At 43.2% G+C, this 23,848-nt stretch overlaps 1 protein-coding gene across 3 annotated transcripts in view; it reads right to left on the minus strand.

Annotated features, from left to right (window-relative positions):
• AKAP10 (A-kinase anchoring protein 10) overlaps positions 1-23,848 on the minus strand; it is a 538,635-nt gene that overhangs the window by 449,279 nt on the left and 65,508 nt on the right. The window lies entirely within an intron of this gene.

The raw sequence follows: 23,848 nt of genomic DNA on the forward strand, positions 1-23,848 counted from the left end.
AGACCACGCCCCAGTCTCCCTGCTCTAAAAGTGGCCCGAGACCTCCACAAAGATAGAAATAGAATACCAAACGGTTACAAAGTAAATCTGATTGATTGGCACCAACACTAGCCATTTAGGAATATTCTGCACTTAACGATGGGGAGAACGTCACTCCAGAAAGGCTGTGGGATGCCCCCAAAGGCAGTACATTAGAAAGGGCTGTTATCAGAAAAAAACTCTAACAGCACTTCAAGGTTTAGTGAAATCACTGAACCCTGCATACCATCAGGACCAATCTTCAGCTGAAGGAAACTTATTAATGGCAAAATATTATCCTAATAAAATATACACAAAGGCTATGCTTTCGCATAAGAGCTGGATGCATTTTTTTACATTCAAGAAAACTAATCGGGGCACTGGTGAGCATTTCGAATAAAAAAGAAAAAATCAAGACATTTTTTGCAAATGGAGGTGGAGGGGGGGTGGGTGTTCAAGAGCCTTCTATGAGGGGGAATCACTACTGACCAGTCCCCGCCGATTAATAAGGAAATGTGCTCTTTTTACAAACCTTACTACACATCAGGGGTAGCCATGAAGTAAAAATTTGCCGAGTCCTTCCATGACCTGGCAGTGCCTTCTCCAATGTCCACTAGTAGAGACCTAGTCACCCCAATTTCCGAATTGGAGGTAAAAAACGATGTTAACACTAAAAAAAATAAAACACCAGGCCCAGATGGCTTTCCGGCAGAATACCTTTACCAGTGTGTAGACATCTTGTTTCTGGAATTATAACTTAATTTCATGTTGTACTCCAGTAGTCTAATGATGCCATGAGGTAGGCTCACATCATAAAGATTCCAGTGAAAGAGCCTTTGTTTTGAGAGACCAATCGCCCTGTATCACTTTTCAACAAAGACCATGAAACTTATAAAAAATCCTAGCTAAGCGGGGCCAGAAACACACAGACCAAGTAGGATTTAATGGCTGCACATAAGCAGACCATTTTCGGCGTAAAACTCATAATTTACCAATCAGGTGGTCTTGATGGATCCTCTGTGTGAAGCCTCGATTGATGTTGAAAAAGTCTGGCCATATAGAATGGCCAGAATTGGGCTTCCCCATGTAATCTATTGCCTGAATTAGCACATTCAACAGACCCCTCCCCCCAGCCCCTCCACTGGCCATGTCTTGACCATAAATATCAGATCCCGTTCCTTTCATACGCAGGGCTGCCACCTATCTCTATTGATCATCCTAGGCATAGAGCCTTTCTCGATAAAAGCTAGGAAGTCTATTGAAAATTAAGGCATAACACTGGTAGATATTGAAAGTAAGTTGCTCCTTTATGCGAAAGACAGCCCTTTCCCCTTGCGAAATGCAACATTTTAAGAATATTAAACCTCACAGAGGAATAGAGTACTCCAAGTTATAAAATTAATTATAAGAAAGAAAGAACTCTTACCCCATAAGAGTAAAAGTGCTGGACATGTCCAATACAGACTAGACCTACAACAGAAGAACACACTTAGATATCCAAGGATTTACCTACACAGAAATGTATACTCTCCCTCATGGGCAACATTTAAGCCCATGCTAGTAGCCCCATTTACCACCACACAGTGGATTGGAGGCATGAATAGGGCTCCTCAACAAAATCCCATTAAGTGCTCAAGGGAATTGTGAAACTTGAGTCAAAGTTCTTGGGTCGCTCTCCGAATCCAGCTTACAAACTCTCTCCGATATGGGGGCTACATCCAGTTTCAAATACGAGGGGGAACCCTGGCTTGGAAACACTGGAGGGCAAAGAGTTTATCATTAGGCTGGTCACGACTCCGGTCAGGGTAAGCTGGTCTCTCTGGCACATGTATTGCCAAGGCACTGCATACATGCCTCTCTGACTCCTTGTTAAAGATGGGCCACCATCCAAGAAGGCGGTCATAACAGGCAGAGAACAGCCTTCCCAAGATAGCACCCATTCTCTTCTCAACACACAATGAATGGGGTGACGGCATTACAAGATGGCAACACCTGCACTGCCTCCCGATACAAGGAGCTGTTCATAAGGAACCAAGCACCGGTATGGGTACATTGCAATACCGGTATGGGTACATTGCAATTCTTTAGGTTTCCCCAAGCCTGTTCCAAAGCTTCTCCTGTTGCATGCCTTCTTGGTTCCTCTTTGTTGCTCCCATCTTTACTGATTCCCCTGTTCTTCTCCTCCTCCATATGTTCTCCTGCCTTGCTCACTCGAAATCCTGTTACTCCTGGACTCCGGATTGTTGTACTGTATTCCAGCTGATGCTTTTCCTGGGTACCAGACTGCAACCTTGTACCCTGCCTTCAAGATATATGGCAGTTCCTTCTTTGGTCCCACTACCCCCAATCTGGCAGCCACCTTGGGACCTACAAGCAGGTTTTCACAGTGGGTAATGTGTGACCCATTGGTGCCAGTTTCTTTTGCACGCATCTGCCTGCGTCCAGTACAGCAAGGTACGCGCAGGCCAGACCTTGACAAGGAATGTGTTTTGAAAAAGGGTCCTTTACTTCCTTCTATACTCTGAAGTATCAGTTTGGACTAGACAAAGGGGATTTCCAGAGGCACCTCCAACTGAGACATTGCGAGATGCCTAAATTGTTGGAGATCAGCGACACAGAAATGACTCATTAACAGATCAGTTTCTAAGAATCTGGGGAATGAAGAAACATGGGATCTCTTGGGCATGATCCACATTGCAACCATTAGCAGATCAGGGATGGTTGTCTTGAAGAGGAAATGGAAACACCCAATTGATTTCATCTAATATCTTGCACAGAATGATTAGTATATGACAGAATTACATGCAATGAATACATCTCACATGTCAAGGTGTTGAAGGAAATGCGCAGATGAAGGCACATGGATCCACATTTTGTGATACTACCCCAGATATGTACTTTTTGTACAAAATTATTGAATGCTGTTCGAAGAGTTGTACCAAATACCCTGCCAATTGACTGGGCTACCATTATTGGGTATGGATACACTGTAGCAAAGGCCACAGAAGAGAACAATGTGTTGTGTAGGGTTTGGTTATACTCAAGACCAAGATGCAGTTCAAGTGACACAATTAAGAGAGTATTACCTAAACTGATCTCTTGAATGGCCTCAATTTGCGAAGCCCTTATTATTTATTAACTCTTGCTTAGTACACACACATTTGCTTCCTAAGCCTTCCACTGGGGCTTCGGCACCCACAATAAGGCGGGTCATGTCAAGTATTACTGCCAATATTTAACACATAATAAATGCAAAATAAAATGTAAAAAAATATATATACTAGCCTAGCAGCAAATGTATTTACAGCATTCAAGTTCTCTACGTTAATTTAGATTCTAAAGAACAAATCAATTTTGGGATATGTAAAAATGTTGGAAGCAAGTAGCCAGCCATAAAAAGTCACTCGCCACATCAATTCTAGAAATACAGACAGCAAACATTTCATAGTCACCCAGAGTGAATTATCACTAGCCAATAGAGAGTGTAAATTGTGTGCCTTGATTTTAGAGTTAATAAACCACAAGTTGCATTTCATATATTTTAAAATGTGATTGCTGTAAATTTAATGTTATGTTTGGTAAGATTAATTATTGAATTGTTAACCATCAAAGAGTAAGATAAAGCATCTGTTGAGTGCTATGCAACCCGTTCAGAGTTTGTTCCATCAGTACCTGTATAGTCGGCAAACGTCAATACCAATAGGTGCTCTGTACCCATAGGCAGCAAAGAATGTAATACATTAAGGGCAGCAGGTTAGTCTGCTATGTGCAAGTTAAAAGGTAATGGGACAAGGATACACCATTATATAGGGTTGCTACATGCCAAAATGTGAAGTAATGAAAATCCTCAATTCCCCCATCCTCACAAAAACGCATGTCAGCATGAAGCATGACAACGTGCTGTGGTGACCCATTAATCTGAACTCTGCGATTTCAGGGACCTGGAGTATTATTATCAATGAAGTCAAAAGGTATCTCCAAGTATATAAAGCAACAAAGTATAACGTCCAAGTCTTTGGCAAGCCTCTAAATAGGTTGCCAATATACAACAATGAAATGCTGTTAAGAGTCTCACATGTAAGGGAAACCGGGACCAGATCACGTTGTTCTAATCCACCCTTATTTGCAGACATGTGAATAAATAAGGAAAATGTTTTAGTGGACACATCGTAAAGAGGGATTAATCAGAAAAACGCAGCCCCCCCCTCCCATCTCCCCCGTTTGTGTATGGGGCTTCATGTAAAAGACTTGTCCAATTTGGTTGCAGAATATTAAATTCTAAATTATTAAATATTAAAGCCAAGTGAGATGAAGTTAAACATTTAATGTTATGAAACCTAGAGATAGACAAAGAATGTCCTCTAAACTGAAAGGATACCTTGGTATAATCTAACAAAAGTACTGATTTAGAAGTATTAGTCTGGATCCATTTTTACTTTGGGAGATTGTACAGTCAATGGGTTTAGAGGTATGATTTATACATTTATTACAAGTGTCAACACACACGTATTCAAGTGTTTTAAACAATCAAAGAAAAGCAAGTGTTTAACATACTCAGTGTTCATTAAATAGTAATCGGAATACATTCCTTCGACTGGTTCTTTATATAACAGATATAAACAGACACCAAAGCTTGTATTTTATGATTTACCATGCAACGTATACAGTTAAAAAAACAACCTCACATTCTTGAGCCATGTAAAATACATCTATGTAGCAGCAATCCATAACATTATATTAATGGACAGGAATACATAATTTCCCTAAATATTCTTCATTCCTGCATGGTATTACACCTAAATGTGAGGGAGGAGCACACCATTCTCAATAAGGAAGGAAACAGAGGCATGAAACCGTATTGCCTTCTACTACAAACAGTAACAGACAAGATTCAAGCAGATATTTGAAAAAAGTTTAGATAAAGTACTTTTTTCATTGTAGGACAGTTTACCTCCGTGAGGAGAATCGCACCCCATTTTTTTCAAAGCTGGAAGCACCAGCAATATATGACACCATTAAAGAATGTTTAATGAAGGCTATCAGAAAAGAAACTACTTATGATGTATAGAACAGAAGCTACATAGTTCAGCATCTTTCAGAGTTGTAGCCAGATTTACTAAAGAGTAACCCACAATGTGCATAAATCCAGGTCACTTAACCATTGCAATGCTTTGTGTCGCATATTGTTATAGCGGGCAATGCTAGGAGAATCTACTTTGCTCTTGGATGTCCCGCTTCGTTTTGATGCAAAAATCCCATAAGATGAATTACATGCTGCAACTACAGAAAGAAAAAATATGGTGGAGCACTTGAATGTGGAGAGCACAGCGCTTTATCATTAAACAATATGTGAGACCTTGCTGCCGATGACTAGGTTCTTGTGAGACGGTGCCCCTTCCATCTCGATTAGTCAGTTAAACAGGGTGGGATGAGAACCTGTGTCATACTGGTGCTGGGTTGGCGAGCAGTTCTCTCTAGGTATTCTTGTCGAGGATTACTGTAATAATTTTCAGACACTTATTGTTTTATATCTTGGTGATTTTTAATTGCTCAGTTGAGCCAACATGTGTTTCGAACTGTCAGGAGTATTTTTCAAGGCATGTGGTAATAGCAAAAACAGAATAATGAGGACAGCACACACATTTGTAAATCACTCACCAATAGCTCGAAGGGAGTGCAATTATTGAGTCCCGGTTTCAGGGATATAAAAACAGGTAGCACACAGTTTAGCATTATTCACATCCATTCTGGCACAGGTTGCCCAATTTCTAATTTTCCCCTGAAGAATGTTCTCCAGAATTTCTGAATGGATTACTATATCTCGTCTGAAAAAGCTGCAAATATCCCATGGCTAATGTCATGTAGGATGCTTCAAGGACGATATATATGGCATTTATAACGTGCCTATACACAGGTGTTTCAAGGCGCAACGTGGCAAGGGAGGAGGAACAGAGGGGAAAAACAGCAGTAGCGATCTTACTAGGCCAGGTGTCATTCAGATCGCAAAAGTGGGGGGGGTGGGGAGTGCAGTACATGGGGTAATAGAATAAACAATAAGAGGTAGGGCCAGCTTGTGGCAAGTGCAAAGGAAGTGCAAACAACAGGTGGCAAGTGCAGGTGGGGGACTGTAGGGGTACTGAAAACAGTCCCCAATTGGGGGTGATGCCAGGGAGGCAGTGCAGGAGTGTAACTGCCAGCGGGGGTGACCTGGGCCCGAGAACAGAGGGTGACCAGGTGACTACTACAGCTTCAGCCAGGAATTCAGCAGGGGAGAGAAAGCACAAGCAAACAGGAAGGTTTTGAGGTGCCTCCGGAACCGGAGATGGTTCTCCTCAAGTTTCAGGGAGGCAGGGAGTCTGTTCCAGAGGGAGGCCCCAGCCAAAGAAAGAGATCTGCCACCAACTCGTTGCTTGGAGAAGCGCCCGACCCGGAGGGAGTTGGAGGCGGATGAGCAAAGAGCTAGAGAAGGAAAATATTTAGGAAGAGAGACTGAGGTATTGAGGCCCCAGGCTCCAGAAGGCATTATGGACAATGGAGAGGGTTTTGAACTTAATACTCAGAGCCAGTGCAGAGACTTCAGTCCAGGAGAGCTACGATTCCTGGGCTTGAGGCCAAGGACAAGTCTCGCAGTCCTGTTCTGGATGAGTTGCAGAGGGCAGGGAGTAGAAGCAGGCAGATTTAGAAAGAGGCTGTTGCAATAGTCCAGCCTAGAGAGAACCAGAGCTCTGGAGCCAATGAGCTTCTGGGGGAAGGTGAGGAAAGGAATAATACCTCTGAGGCGGTTCAGCTGGTAGTTAGACTTCTTAGAGACGTCAGAGATGTGAGCAGAGAAGGAGAGTGTGAAGTCGAAGATGACCGTTAGGTTTTTTGTCTCGCAGGTGGGAGCAGGAAGAGGGCCAAGAGAGGCCGGCCAGAGAGTGACAAGAAAAGAGGAAGCGGGTGTGCCGATGAGGAGAATCTCAGTCTTGCTGGCATTAAGGCAGAGATCATTGGCGGCACACCAATCATGGACAGCAGACAGTCAGAGAAGAGAGACGGAGAAGAGGTGGCCGAAGGTAGCCTGAAGAGTGTCATCCGCATAGCACTGGAAGTTGGCGCAGAGAGTGGCAATGCAGTGGGCAAGAAGTGACAAGTATTGGTTGAAAAGCCAGGGAGAGAAATGTTAGAGCCCTGGGGGACACCCACAGGTAGATATAGAGGAGAGGAAGGACCCAAGTTGGACCTGCGAGGGTCGATCAGAGAGGAAAGCGGTCAGCCACGCCAGGGCCTGACAGGTAATACCCAGGTTATCACGGAGACAGTTGAGCAGGATGGCATGATTGACTGTGTCAAACGCAGAAGAGAAGTCAAGTAAGATGAGGACACAGGTGGTGTTGGAATCAAGGTTAGAGAGCAGGTCTTCACAGATGTTCAGGAGAGCGGTTTCCGTGCTTCTAGCAGCTCTGAAGCCAGACTGATGGTCACGAAGACAGCCAACAGATTCAGTGTGAAGATTAAGCTGGGAGATGGCCAGCTTTTCCAGGTGTTTGCCCAGGAAGGGAGTGATGGAGATAGGGTGATAGTTAGCCGGGCAGGACAGTTCAGCAGAAGACTTCTTAAGAAGGGGGTGCACAAGGGAGTGCTTCAGGGGGAGGAAAAGACTCCAGTGGTGAAGGAGTGGTTGCAGAATTCGGCCAGAGCAGGAGCCAGGGTGTCATGGTCCTTGATGGCTTTGGAGGAACAGGGATGAACCGGTTTTGATGACTTTCATAGATCGGACTTGTTTAGAAACCTCTTCTGGGGAGAACAGGGAAAAGGCAGAGAAGGGGAAGGAGAGGTGGCTGAAGAAGGGCCAGAGGAAGAGCAGGGAGTGGAGGGGGAGACGAAGACAGGGAGGGCAGGATGTCCTGAGTTTTAGAGATGAAATGAGAAGCCAGAGCTGTGCAGAGGGTCTGGGAGGGGACACGAGAGGTAGAGACTGCAGCAGGATTGGCCAGTTGCTTGCAGATTTTAAAAGAGTTCGGCCGAGTTGTTAGATACCGTGGAGACGCGGGCTTGGATGGGAGCTCTCTTCTTGGTGTGGACAGAGAGCCGGATGGACGGTTTCTCTTTAGTAAGCCACATGAGAGTGAATCAACTAATTTCCTTGGCCTTCCGATATCTGGCGTGTACCTCACTACACAGGCAGACCCACTATTAGTGCGAACCATTCACTTCCCCTCCCCCCAACCCCAAGGCATAGCAAGCACCACAAAACTAAAGGAGACAGTAAAAAGGAGACTCAATACTATCTTGTCAATATGCTAATGTATTCTATAAATGCGCTCAGGATTATGGTTCTTAAAATGATGTACTTTGATAGTGCACTTTCTAATAACATATTTGAATATTTGCTTCAGTTACAGGTATATACACACACACACACCTTCCATCGTTGTAAGAAGGTGCTCATCGCTATACAATTGACTGGACAATTAAGAAAGCAACAGATGGAGGTCACACTGCTCACTAGGCAAGGGGTCAGGAACAATCCACTGGTAGATTGTTCACCTGTTCACCTGGTCAACAGGCTGTACATTTTGCACTCACAACTAGCCACTCGTGAGTGATATTTGAAGCTTTGTGAGTAAGAAATGATGTGCAGTGGGAATGTATACAATTGAGGTTGCAAGTGCATTTTTAATTGCTGGCCTTTAGCTTGCAACTTTTGCCCCCCCCCCCCCGATTCTCGGTACTATATTAAATTGTTATCTCCCTCCACACGAAACATCTCTTCTTTGGCCATCAAGTGTGCCATAAACCAATCACGGATCCAGTAAAGCATAACCCTCTATTACAAAGATGTGTGTGAGTAATCAATGAAGTTAAGCCCAGGTACACATCCCCAGGAGAATCACAAGTGAGTTCCTAGGCAGCTAAAAGCTTATGATCTTATGGATTAGCAGCAAAACCGCTTTGCAATGCTTTACATTTCAATACATGACCACCACCAGATCATCTTCCAGGCCACGCCCTCTTTCATATGTTATGGAACAATCAATATAAATAGCAACCGGACACATTTTCTGTGACCAGTGTTTCAGGGGGATTTAGTCTTTCTACACCAAATATACAAGGATTCGTCCTATACAGTAGCCCAATACACGTTCCATTAGGGTTTGTACAACTATTGTTACCCTAGCAAGTCCAGGTACAATCCTTCAACATTCTTTAATAGCAACCATCTTACATTCGTTTCGGTTGGGCTCGCAAAATCAGCGAACAGCTCGTTCCTACAGACTTCAGTCTGTCCAAGGAACACAAATGTCTTAATTAAAATAAATAATTATTTAATACACTATGCAGAGCAAGCACTGCAGTGCTCTGTAAAATATGCAACAGTAAAAGTGTAGGGTGCAAAAGAAAACTTCAAGCTAAAATACAATTACAAATAATTGTAAAGCATAATCAAAAAACTCATTTAGGGAAGTGAAATGGTTTAAACTCTGCTAAAAAGCAATGAACGATGGGGCCAGGTGCAAATGTGCATGAACATCTGTCCCAATTCAGGGAAGAGTGCAGGAAATAGCATGCTTGGATCTGTACCTTTCTCGCACCAAACAAAACAACCAAGCTATTCACTGTACATATTCTGCAAGCCCCAAAAGGATGAGGCTGCACTGCTAGTTAAGAAGGGTTTTGCAGGCAAAGGGCCTGACAGACTACACAACCGAACTTAAAAAGGATAAGGGACTCCAGCAGTAGCCTCTGGAGTGCAGACTACGCAATGGAATACTGACTGGACAGGTCTAAGGGTACACTGTGAAGCCCACTTAAGTGAGCTTCCCTCTTCAACGTGGGATGTAATGAGATCTTGAACCAAAGAATGAAAAATCTACCAGAATAAATGGCTTTATCAGACAACACAGAAATCAGAAAAAGTATTCTGTGATTTCTTTACCATATGGACGTTTGTTGGCAATTTCTTGCCAAACAAAGGGTCAACAGAACGGGTAGAAGAAACTAGCAATGGAGAAATATCTTCATTGCTCAAAATGGCTAACCAAGGCAGTGCCATCATTGGACTGGCCAAGTGAATATGGGAGAGATTCAGTCTTTGGCAGCATTACATTTTAGCTTTGCATTCAGCATCCAGGACTCAACCCAGACAAGGCAAGCAAGTTTGAAATTTAGATTCCATGAGCAGGAGCTAAAACCAAGATTTAGGTGTCGGGCATCACCCAATAGGGAGGAGCAACCACTGGGGAACCAGGTACGAGTTATCAGCGCACTGCAAATCTAACTTTTACATGAGATTCACACTTAACGTTTTGCCCATTTTGCATAATCGATTATATTCAATGGGTCCTGGATGTGTCCTGAATTTTCTTTGACATTCTGAAACACTCCGATTTAATGTCATATATGCATGTTTGTAAGGCAACAGTTGGCCGGAGGACCCAAAAGTAGCTCCTGGCAACTTTTGGTTTTAAGCTAAGCAGGATCTCCAAGAGTAGAGGCAGGAGCCAAGTAGCTCCCAGCAATATTGAACCCTGTACAGGCATGAACCATTCGCCTTAGATGACACAGATAAAGTTGGCATTATTGGCATACTGATGAACGCTGACCCCACACTCGCCCACCAGATGTCCCAGTAGCTCCATATAAAGATTGAACAAAATAGGCTCACACATCAACCTCATGCTTTCACAGATTAACAAAGCTCGATTTGTGAGAGAAGGTTAAATGTGCTCACTAGAGATGGATATACATTCATAAACTTCGATAGCCTACTCCAAAATAAGTCACCACTCTGTCTTGCTGTGAAATAAAATAAAGTCTAGCATGACATGGCACAAAACAAGCTCTTAATAACAGTATCAAACTGTCAAGATGCCAGGCTTTTTCAAGTTTGTCATACCAGTTCAGGGATCAAAATTAAGATTGAATAAGCAGGGTGCGTTTTTTCAGCATCAGTTGTCCTGGGGAGCCAAAAGTAGCTCCTGGTAGCCGTTTGTGTTCAGATAACCAGGTTCTTCTTGGCTACAAGTACAATCTAAACAGCTCCCCTCAATTTCGAACCCTGCTACTTTTCCCATTCCATCCCCTTACCAACAACATTAACCTTTCTACACAGTCTATCCGGGACTATGCCACATTAACATCCTGGGGTAAAACGTACAGAGATTCCTAGGCAAATGAGGCACCATACTTGTGGAATTAGCAGAGCACACTCCTGACCCCATCTGCATCCAACATTGTGCTATGTACTACCTTTAATTGTCCAAATATGCCTTTGAAACAACCGAATTACCACAACAATCTAGGGCATACACACCACCTCCTTTTTGCAGAACTATGTTCCAACTAACAGGACTGACATTAACCCTTGTTATCAAAAATCAGTCTACCATACTTCATCCTTCCCTCCCTGTATTTGTAGCATCCAGCTCCAGTTTTCCCATTCTCTCATCTTCCCCATGCTCTTCCCGCATAGACGGTACACCTCCCCACAGACAAGCCTATGATCTCAAACTACTAAAAAGGCGATTTGGTGCAGTATAAAAGCGTATTAATATATCACCACACAGTGAAAGGCAATACAAATTCATATGATGTACTACAACCGACATTGCTAACCAATTTGTTAAACTCCAACCACTCACGTAATAAATTAGTGTTTAATCCATTTAATCATTTCTGCCATTATACTTGCTCATATAATGTCAAGTCAGTTAAACTGAGTGATGCAAGAACGCCTAAGTGTTAAATGGAATACCCATACGGTCTGAATGCTTGCAGGCCATACCACGGCACTGACGCTTAAAAACATGACAAATGCTGCATAACAAAAAAATACAAACAACCACAAAAATGCTAGACCGTACAAGATATAAGTTTTCCACTTCGTCAGCTCTGTCCAAGTAACAATGACAATGAATCTAGTGTTTGATTTCAACAACGAGACATGTCACGTGGTCATTCCAAGCTGCCAGTCTGCTTCGATAAATGAGAACAAATTATCAAAGCCCTCAGATTGTGCGCGCCTGAACCATTTCATGCTCTCTGAACTGCAAACGGAAAGGGCTCTCACTGGGGAAACTAAAATGCCATTTTCCCATGAAGAATTTGCAAAAGGATTAAACACAATATACTGTTTGGAAACACTAAATACTTAATCCGTGTGAGTCTGACTCACCGCGACAGCGCTTACAAAACAAAGCCAGCTTTGAAAGGAGGAGCACCGCTTCAGGGAACAGAGCATGCTCAAGTCCACGCCAAACAATGTCCTTCCATAGCCCACCTTAACATTGCTCTAAGTGACACTGTTCCGTGCCGCAATTCAAAGAGGAAGCATACACATCGAAATATGATCAGTGGTCGAAGTGTACGAAAAGAAGTAGTGGAACTATGTTCCCTGCTGGCCTGCCTCTGCTCCCCACAAACCCCATTGCCGGAACCCCTCTCACACACAATACACCCCCCAAACACTTGCACCTGCTTTTTAAGGGAACGTTCAGTGTAGTGCACTGAAAGGTAAGGTAAGGTTTCAACTTCTTCCTACACTTTTATTTTAAAACAAAAGTGTAGGAGCTGTACAAGGTAATTTAAAAAAAAGTATAGGAGCACTGCTCCCAACCGCTCCCGCTCACATATGATCACAGGTATCGAAATGAAGATTGGATAAGTAGGAGCAGGGTAGTTTCTAGCCAACTGTGCGCCCAGGGAGACAACAGATTGCACCCCCAGTCCCCTGACTGGCACACGTCACTTCCAAACTACACCTCTATGTCATCCAACAAAACCCCTCCCTCAATATGAATAAATAATTGCTATATAATTGAAGCTGGTTTCATTACATTGTAATGCAAGTACTTTTCAGAAGAATTCTAATGTGAAAACACAGCTGTTGCTGCCCATGTAAATGGTTTTTCTGTCACCTTTTCTTAGGGAAGGTCTAGCCTGAATGCATTTTCAAACTGTCCATACTGACACACTGTGGTGTGATCAGGCTACAGGGGTCTGAGGCCCCACTAACCACCGGCACTGTGTTGCAGGTGTTCTGTTCTAGCACCTCAATTGTATTTCACAAGGGGCAATAATATAACTTTATGCATTATTTTCTGATGGAAGGATATCATTCCAGGATGGACAGTCTGGTACACTCCTATTGTACTCTTATCAAAATACCTCAATGAGAGTGGCAAAGGGGACAAATGGCACAAGTGAGGGTTCCTGTATGCATTAAATCACAGCATTTCAGACTATAACAGTGATCAGAGCTCTATAAAAGTCGGAGAATCTCTAAATTCATAACAGATGCACGGCTTGGTGCTAACATACACAACACTCACCCAAACATTAAAATGTTTGTAACCATAAACCATACATACTCATTTGGACAGCTTAAGTTTTTGGATGAGAGTATAAAATGGCTGCAACATCAGCCACCCAAATCGGTTACAAGGGCTCAAATTGCTTCTCGTTTCTGAAGAATTTTTGATGAGAAAGGGCAAGCTCAACCCCCAATACAGAAACATCTTTGGGAAGTATATCTATAGACAGGACACCGTAGAAGAGAGACCCAATAAACGATGTATAGAAAGGCTACACAGAAAGGATTGTACCCCTTAAAAACGTTAGCCTTACCAGTAATAAACTGATGAAGCGTTTTAAACAAAACTGGCTTCTAATGCATAGTAAATGGCCCATAGTTCCTCAGCCACTACCTCCTCACTATTACACAGGCCTCGGGTTATTTCTGCAAAAAAGAGCTGGCCCATGCTTTATCTAACAGAGCTGGCCTGCAGCTAGTGAAAATCATGGTGTGGGCGTTTGGCCTAGTGGATTACAATTTGAGGCAACTTCTTTGATTGCTTTATGCGTTTAAGTGTGGGCACAGTATGGCATGCTCGTCAGAGCCACATACACAAACTGTTCCAGTATGGACATTGGACACTGACAAAAACAGGCACATGTGCCGTTACATATAGGAGTGCCACATAAACGCAATTAAACAACAAGGTGGTGGCTTGTGCAGCGCACAACATTGCTGCAAACATAACACTGCATTGATTTGCCATGGACTACTGTCTGCATGGTGGCACACAATCAACTCTACTTTCCTAATCAAAGTGCAAATGACATTGAGTTTCCATCTGGTGTGCGCACTAGGCAGTGGCTGGCTTGTTTAGAAAATAAAAGGCCTTTGATGCTGAGCAGATGCATTTAGTCCATGTCCCAAAGCAGCCACTAGAATACTTAAAGGCATGGTCTAGTAAACATTTTTATTGTCCCTACGGGTCGGTTTTTTTAAGCCTAAGTGGCTCGATTTTAGAAAACTTTCCTATGGACCTTACCCGAGTTTTCGTCCATTAAACGCACGCGAAAACAGGCACCAGGGAAGCCCGCCATTTTGTGATAATCCTATCACTTGCCGCATCGCCCTGGCTAACTTGCTTCTGCGGCACTAAATCAATTCCCCCGCCCCTGAGCCTGTCATCAGCAGACTCGTACCGCCCATTTCCCAACGCCAAACACGTCTCGTGTCAACATTCGCTGCGCTTCACCTAATGATGTGTCGCCATGGAAATGGCAGGACGCCTCTTTCCTCAATAAGTATAAACAGACCGTTTCACAACACACAGCAGCAGATTTTCGATTCCTTTCCTCTCTCTGTGTTACTTTGAGTATTTTGTGACTCGTTTCTGTGCTCTGGTCAGCTACCTTCGCCGCTTGTAGCCCGTGTGAACACCTGTATCATCTCGGTAAATTATTTTACTTTGTTTACCACACAATGGCTACAATAATGCCCTACATGTACGAGCCCGAGTATACCGAGGAGGAACTACTGGAAAGGGAAGCACGCGAAAACGATGGGGATTCGGACAGCAGTTGGCAGGACGAATCAACAGATGAAGAGCCTGGGCCTAGTCGCATGGATGGCGTCTCCACCTGGTGCACATGCAATCGGTGCGAGCTAATGCCAACCGAGGAGGAGAACTGCTGCTGCCGAGAAAACTCCGGATGCCTGGCCTACATTTTGGAAGGCGAGCCACGACCGCAATGCATGACTGAGCTGCCAGACTTCAGGACAGCCTGCCTCAGACGGGCCGTGTTGAGAATAATGATGGTGCTTATGCACGAACTTCGCGCAACTGTTCGTCCTCGTAATCCGAGTAACGAGTAAGTATACTCTGCTTGTCATGCCACTCCTATTTCATGGTCTTCTACTATATCCAAAATTATATATTCATATCATAGTAACGCATGAAAGTCGTTCAATAGTGTGCATTGTCTAGATAGCATTTGTCTGTGCAGAATGCCATTAGTTACAAGAATTGTCAACGCCAAGAAACGTTTATTAAACTTATCTTGGTCATTTAAAAACAGTTTGTTTCATTCCTTTTCACAGGTGGTACAGGCCTATCGTTCCTTTACATGGTGGCTCCACGGGAGGCTTGGACACCTCGTTCGAAGAGTGATACCCGCCTGTGCCGTTCGTGCTATAAGAGAAACGTTCCCGAGTGACAGCGGTCAGTACAGCGGATTTTCTCTCGCTGTGCTGCAACCTGACAGTCTTGTATTTTTGTGTCATGAGAATAAGATACAAAATAAAACCACATATATTTTAACAACGGTTGTTTCGATTTTTTAAATGAATCAAGTGAGTCTCCATTCAAGGATGGACGTCAGACATCTGTGCTCCGAATGGGTGAAGGTCTGGTCGCTGTGAAGCAGGGTGGTCACTATCTATCTAAGCTAACATAACATTCTCGATAATGCATGCACTAAATAACACTTGTTCAAAGTCCTTCAGTGGGTTATGTCTCTATAAAAGTCACACATATATCTATACTAACAATTACCATTTGATTATACAGGCCTTAAGGTCTTGACCACTATAATACACCGGTTGAAGTGTGGGTCTGTGCTCACAAGAATCTCCAGTATGTGGCATTTGTTATTGATAAGCAACGATATACTATCAAAGGCGGTTCACACCCGGGGATGAGCGCTGGCATGGGGGGCTGTCACGGGCGCGAACGGCCAAGGTGCCAAACAGCATGTACACTTCAAAAGGTATCCCACGCCAAGGGGCCATTGCTTACATGGCCTCCTCAGACCCTGTGTCTCCAGCCAGGCCTCCCCTTGAAGCAGGCCGCCCCCCTGCAATCCACATAGGTGTGTCTCCATTCAGCAGTCTTCCTGTGCCTTATCTGCACCCCCCAGGCCCATCCATCCCACCCCTTCTATCAAAGGTGGTTTGCGCCAGTGGATGCGCGCTGTCAGGGGCGTGAAAGGCCAAGGTGCCAAACTACATGTACACTTCAAAAGGTATCCCACGCCAAGGGGCCATCGGTCACATGTCCTCCTCAGACCCTGTGTCTCCAGCCAGGCCTCCCCTTGAAGCAGGCCGCCCCCCTAATACCACAACATACATACGTCATTCATTCACAAACACAGCCCTGTTTCTAATACTTTATAAACCACTTGATATGTCTCATGAGAACATCTTTGTGCTTTGCAAGTCAACTCCTGAACGTGCTACCTGGCAACCACTGAGATCTACACTAATCTGCTTGTCGTCGTGCTATCCGTGAACTTCTGTGACCGCTTAGAGCAAACCCATCAGTGTGCTACCTGTGGCCACCCACCTATTCTCCTGCAACATACTGCTCTGCTTGCTGAATCCAACTGTTTGTTGGTCAAGGTAAGGCCATGTATCCTAGTCATATTTCGCAGATTTTTAAATTTCTATCTTTTTGCGAATATTGCTATTGACTTGAGTTTCCATTGCTATGCTATCAATAGATCTATTTATTTTCATCTGTGTCTATTGTCATCGAATTGCATCCTTCGGGGGTCCAGTCTATAATAAGCATGTTTCCTTCTCGTGCAAGACAGAACATCCAAGGGACGAGTCACATGTTCAGATTTTAGTCACATCATTTATACATTTCTGCAACTTATGCAAATACTAAGCCGCACATAATGAACTGGTATAGTTCCTGCGACCAAAACAAACCTTGCATTGATCATTGTATGATTCATTTACTTTTGTATCAAATCTTTATTCTTGAAGATTGTATAATAATGCCGATATTTACTTTTCAGATTTATCAACAATGCCTGCCTGTTCGATTAGCGGTTGCCCTTCGAAGACCCATGCGAAATCTGAAGGCACTACAATGCATGTATTCCCGAAAACTGTTAATCTAATAAGAGAATGGATCAGACATTGCGGATATCCACTGGATGAGCTGGAAAGTAGAGTCCACTTACAGGACAAGAGGGGTGATCGATACCACATATGCAGCCGGCACTTTTCCTTGGACATGTACACAACATCTTGGGTAACAAAGAAGAATAAACGGCGAGCGACACGGAAATTGCTCGAAAACGCTATTCCCACTCTATTTGTCCACATTCCGCCACCAGCGAGTCAAGTGTCCGGATTTAGCTTTAGGCCTTGCGGTAGTGTGTAGGTAGCCGAATGGATTAATTGATATTGTAGGTGTTCTATCCCTTGTAATAATTTCGATATTGATATGAGTGTATAGTTTTTTTGAATAATGACATTTATCAATATATTCTTTTTCGATTTCATAACCCACCAACGCAATGTATATATATGGGAACAAGGAACTGTGCTGTATTGAGCATTTTTCAAGTATTCTGTCGCCTTACATGGCTATTTTTAATATTGGCATTTCATTATCAATCATTAATTTACCTTTACAACTTCTTGACTATCCCTTGAATCTGAAGCAAGAACATTCTACATACTTGACGTGGTCACAGTTATCAACCACTTCTAGCGCGTATCAGGTAATCTTACTAGGCTAATCCGCTACATACTTGTTTTATGCATGTCAAGTAATAGTTTTATTCAATCGTGTAATTATTTTACCGAATGTTTGGTAAGTGCTTTCCAATTGATTATACACCTTAGTTATCGTCCACTGGTGTTCGTTTTCAGTTATAATTAGTGTTATCCATACTAATGCAAGTACTGTCTTTCAGGGAGATGCTGAAAGCGTCCGCCACAAATACAACATTTGTAGATGTTCTTCACCAGCAGGAGGTATGGATACTGACGGCTCCATCGAGCGTCATCATCAGAGCTGGAATTCTTGTCGTTTGATTGTTCTACACAATGTTTCATTCGTTGTTAGCCGTTGATATGTACCTGTGCTGTCGACCCCAGGTGTGTGTTATGTTTTCAATATTGTAATCCTCACTAATGCAAGTACTGTGTTTCAGGCAGTTGATGGAGCGTCAACCCCTGCACTTGATGCAGAGCCTGACATTCAAGTAATTCCAGGGGAAGTGGAAGCGGGACCATGCGTATACGAATCTGCGCAACAGCTTTCGGAAGTGCGCACTACATTTGCAACATCCATAGATATTCTTCAGCAGCATGAGGTATGGATACCGACAGCTCCATCATGCGTGATCATATAACGTGATTCCATTTGCTATACTTTCTTCCCTATTAACGCAAGTGCTGTGTTTCAGGGGGACGGATGTCACAACATCCCATTTAGATGATGCAGATGTAAAGGAATCGGAGAAATAAGTCGATGAAATCTGCATGCTTATATTTTCCTTGATTGTTTTAGACAATGCATCATTTGTGGTTCTCTTTATATGTACCTGTGCCGTCGACCCCAAGTGTATGTTATGTTTCCAATATTGAAAACCATACTAATGCAAGTACTGTGTTTCAGGGAGATACGGATACCTCCTCTCCAATACAACCATTCATGTCAGTCCATGCAGAGCCAGAGGTATGGATACTGACAGCTCTATCGAAATAGATCATCACTGGTCGAATACTTGTCGTTTGATTGTTGCACACAATGTTTAAATCGTGTTTGGCTATTGAGATGTACCTGTGTCTTCGTACTCATGTGTGTTTTATGCTAACAATATTTTGATACATAGTAATGAAAGTACTATGCTTCAGGGAGACGATGGAGCCTCATTCCGTGCTGTCTATGCGGATACAGAAAATATAGTCGTTGCAGCGCAAGAGGAAGGGAGGACATGCGGAAACAAATCGGAGCTACAGCGTGCAGATGTTGAAGGTCGAGTCAAAAAAGTTGCAAAGAAAAAAAAACAAAAAAAGGTTAGTTACAAACAGTTCATAACTTTAAAAAAATGTTTGTGCTGGGGACTATTTTATGTTTTTTTCCAGTCAATTGGACTACACTTTATCTTGTGTTTAAACTGAACATCCCTTTTCCAATCTCTCCTCCAGTTACCCGTGGGTGTCAGAACTATACATACACAGACAGTGAAGCGAATGAGAGATGTTGCTTTCCAGACCATGTACACTATGGAGGAACTATTAATTGAGGCGAGGCGTGTTCAGGCTCGAGATGCTCATGTCCAATGGCCAGAACATGAATTAACTGTTTGGAGAATACAGCAAAGTTACATTGGACCATTGCTACAGTGCGACCGCACCACCACAAGAAGATGTTATTGAATGTATTGAAGATAGCTCTGAAGTAGTTGCAGATCAATTCACACAATCTACACCCGCCAATAATTTGCCACCCAAAAACCTGTCGACATTGTTGTGTTCTCCCATCAACGTTGAAGTAATAGATGTCGAAATGACAGAGAATGAACCAGCCGCAGCATCCATAGACGCATCAGAACTTGATATCAGCGATATTACTTTCCAATGTGTTGAAATCTCCACAACGTCACAGGCCGAAACAACGTTGACGCAGGATGACAGTCTAATGAAAGAGCAAATACATTGTATTCAACAGTTGTTTGATGGAAATTATAAGTATGCTGAAATGTGTGCATTCCGTTAGAGGGAAAGTATGTGGGAAGCCATTAATTAATGTGACTCGTCAAATAAAAAGGCAGTAACGTCAAAATAAAGGCCGCCTGTAGATTAAATCATAGGTTCTCATGGTCTGCAGAAACGATGCTGGGCAAAATGCCAGCAGGCAATCTACTGTGTGCAGCTGCATCACTTTTTAGTGGCTCCAGTTTTAGAAAGTTAAGAGGCTTTCTTTCAGTTTGTGGGAATGATTTCATTTCTAAATCGCTGTACTACATATACCAACGTGATTATCTGTTTTCGGCCATTAGTGATGCTTGGAAAATTGAACAATTGTCTCTAGTAAGTACATTCGAAGGAAAACGTTTCAGGCTAGCCGGCGGTGGACAGTGCGACAGCCCTGGATTTTCTGCTACCTACCACTTTCAGGACATGGATAGTAAGAAAATTGTGAGTTCGGTGGTCGTGCAGGTAACACAATGTACATCCTCAGTGGCCATGGAGAAACTAGGATTTATAAAATCAGTGGAATATCTACAATCAAGGGGAATGCACATCGACCTCATAGCCACGGACAGACATGTTTCAATTGCCAAGACAATGAGAGAGCAGTTCCCACATATTAATCATCAATTTGACATATGTCATCTTGCTAAATCAATCAGTAAGAAAATCTCGGCTACAGGAAAAAAAAAGGTTTTGAAAGTATTTTGCAGTGGTCCCATTCTATCACCAACCATCTTTGGTGGATATCAAAAACTTGTGAAGGGTCAGTGGAAATACTACTTGAAAAATGGCGGTCACTGATGCACCACTGTACCAACGTTCACCGCTGGACAGAAAATCAACATTTCCACCAATGTGAACATGGCCCTTTGTCCCCAGAGGAGGCACGGAAGAAGTGGTTGATTCCATCTTCACCGACACAAAGCCATTGAGAAGATTGTTCGACAAAAAACTCTATCAAGAGATTTGAGAGGACTGACAGAATTCTGTCACACAGGAGATTTGGAGGTGTTCCACAACATGTGCCTAAAGTACAGGCCAAAGCGCTTGCATTTTAGCTTTCGGGGCATGAAACATCGCACTCTACTAGCGGTCTTGGCCCATAACAGCAATGTCGGACGTGAACAATCTAGGACTAGGGGTAAAGTAAGGATGCCTCGCTACACTAAGGTGTTTTCAAAACAAAGTAAGCAATGGGTGATCAAACCAGTCTATGATGAAATGCAGTTCGACTTTGTGAAAGGCCTTATTGTTGCTGTGTTAGAGGAGCACAGATATGGAATTTTGGAAGTTTCTGTGCAGAGCAGTGATCCATTGCCACCGAACATTGCAACTGTGCCATGCCCACCCGAAGCACTGCTGGTTGTGAAGTCCCGGTTTAAATAATTGCAATACGATTTTTTGTAAATAAATGTTATTGTACAGTGTACCTGTAACCCTAACCCCTACCTTCACCATCATGGGTGGCGAATAAGCTGGGTGTCATCTTTGAATTCTCTCTATTCACCTCATATATGTGTATGTATATATTTTTCTTAAGTCTCATCTCATGTAAATGTAAATGCTGCGCACTGTTAACGGAGGGGAGGCTTGCGTATTGCAAATAATAAAACAAACAATAAATCTCATTTTTAACTCAACTCCTGTGGTACTTTATACTTTCCCTGACCTTCCGCCAAAAATTAAATGTCTCCATTTGGGCTGCAAAGCTCGCAGACAACTGGGACAAAATTGGGGGCCTTAGAATGCGCCAAGCGGGCTGTGGCATTTGGGAGAGAAGCCAGTTCGCATTTGCACATTGACGCGCACTACATAGAGGGATTCTAAACTTCAAGTTCTCATAGATGCCTTTTCTACGTGATGTTGCAAATAAAGAATGCGAAGGACAGCGGCTTTGATTTTCAGCTCGCGCCCAGAAGAGGCCCACAAGTCGCACTGGAAGTATAAGTGTCTATTGTTTTTTGACCGAGACAGGGACCATGCCGAAAGAACTACATTTGAAGGGGGTGCGCAATAACGTAAGAGACGATAAGACAGAAAATTCAGAAACTAGACCGAGTTTCATTTTAGTTCAGTATACGAAAAATCATTGTCAAGAGCACGGTGCGTTTTACAGACTGCATTACGAAGAGACACAATGGAAATTTCAAATATAATGTGAGTAAATCTTTAGACGCTTTTATACCGGAATGAAGATTTAATGAATGGATGCATGAATAAATGAATGAATGAATGAATGAAGAGCTAGTAAAAGCAAGGAAAACGTGTTCGTAGTGGGCACTTGGGCATGCAGGTCCACTGGTCTCACCGATCTCGGTCCTTGGCCCAGCCACTTTTCCCTGCACTGCCTACCTGCACTACGGGACTGTCTCTGTATCCTTCAGCCCCTTCTCCCAGCATTTAACTTGCACTTGCCACCATCTGGCCCTATTATTTATCTTGTATTTGACTAACCATGCACAGCACTTTTACCCCCATCCCCCTTCCCCATGCGCAATCAGAAAGAGACCTGGCCTAGTAGGATTGTTGTCTGTCTGACCTTGTTCCCCACCTGCCTCGTCGCGCCTTGAAACACTTGTGTATAGGCGCATTACAAATGGCATATCATATAATTCCACACGCATGTAGACTAACTGTCGTTTATCATTGTGTGTTGGCCTCAATTTATTTCGTTACTTTTCGCATTGATTTTAGAGCCGAACATACTCCATTGAACTAGCCTTGCAAGCAAATAGTTTCTGATCGGCTGTAATAAATAAAATGAGTAATATTAATGAAGATCGGCTGGCGAGACTTATTCTATTTTTTTTGTTTTCATAACAGGTATTTGCTCCCCTTCTGCTACTGTCATCGGTTTGAGACACCGGCAGACGGTTTCTTCATTAGACACCTGCAGCTTCGTGTGAACAACTGGAGCACACTGACAATTTTATGGGACGATCGCCAAGGGCCCACATGCCCTTACGCTGTACTAGTGGCTAGAAGCAACATATCAACCTTTACGATGGACTAGTGCCTAGTTGATGGAACAGCCTTGCGGTTCACCGTGCTTCCAAAGTGCTTCTTTTAATGAAAAGCAACACCCTGTGTACCATTGCGGATACAGATAAAGGAAAATAAATGGCTTTCGGAGTTCATAGGGCAATTGCTGAATATTCTCTAAACATTTAATGTCAAATAAATGTACTTTAAAATCAAACAGCAACATGGTACATTTGGTAAAGTACAGTTTCATATTCCGAATTGTGGCGCGCTGTGTTGTGAGATGGTCTGTGTTGGTTTCCGGGTTCTGTGTGAAGTCGCGTAGAAGACGACTGGGCGTGTTTGCCTACGCAGCACAGTAACGTCACGGAGAGAGGCGGGGAATATGAATGCTTTGATAATGTCAGGCTCAGGGGTGGGGGAATTGATTTAGTGCCGCAAAAGCAGGTCAGCCGGGGCGATGCGGCAAGTGATAGGATTATCACAAAATGGCGGCTCCCTGGTGCCCGTTTTCGCGTGCGTTTAATGGACGAAAACTCAGGTAATGTCCATAGGAAAGTTTTCTAAAATCGAGCCACTTAGGCTTAAAAAAAACATGGCCGACAATAACAATTTTTACTAGACCATGCCCTTAACTCAGACAATGACAGTTAACCTCACAGGGATGCGCCATATGGAACTAAAAAGTAATATACAAAATCAAATTTGGTGTGCCAAACAAAGACATGAAAATAAAGAAAATAGTTTTTTTTAAAAACTTTGGTCAGCTAACCGATGGCCTGGTGAATAAAAATGCCCCATGTTCAGTTCTTAAAATTGAAATGTTAAGCACATACTGTGTAAAAACAATTGCTGAGCCATCACTTATAAAATTTGCCACACTTGAAAGTCTGTCAACATAAAGAATGAGTGGCACAGGGTGCGAGGCTCCAGAGCATCCATCGCGCTGTGTTTGCATATGCATTCCTTTGTTTGTATATTGCAAACGCATCGCAGTCATCCACAAGTCCAAAGAGCAGCCAGCAAAACATCTCAGAAGCACCCATCGGCACAGCAGGCTACTTAATCTTTTCT

This window comes from Ambystoma mexicanum, chromosome 9 (assembly GCF_040938575.1).
Source record: "Ambystoma mexicanum isolate Mex_15411 chromosome 9, UKY_AmexF1_1, whole genome shotgun sequence".
Lineage (NCBI taxonomy): Eukaryota > Metazoa > Chordata > Amphibia > Caudata > Ambystomatidae > Ambystoma > Ambystoma mexicanum.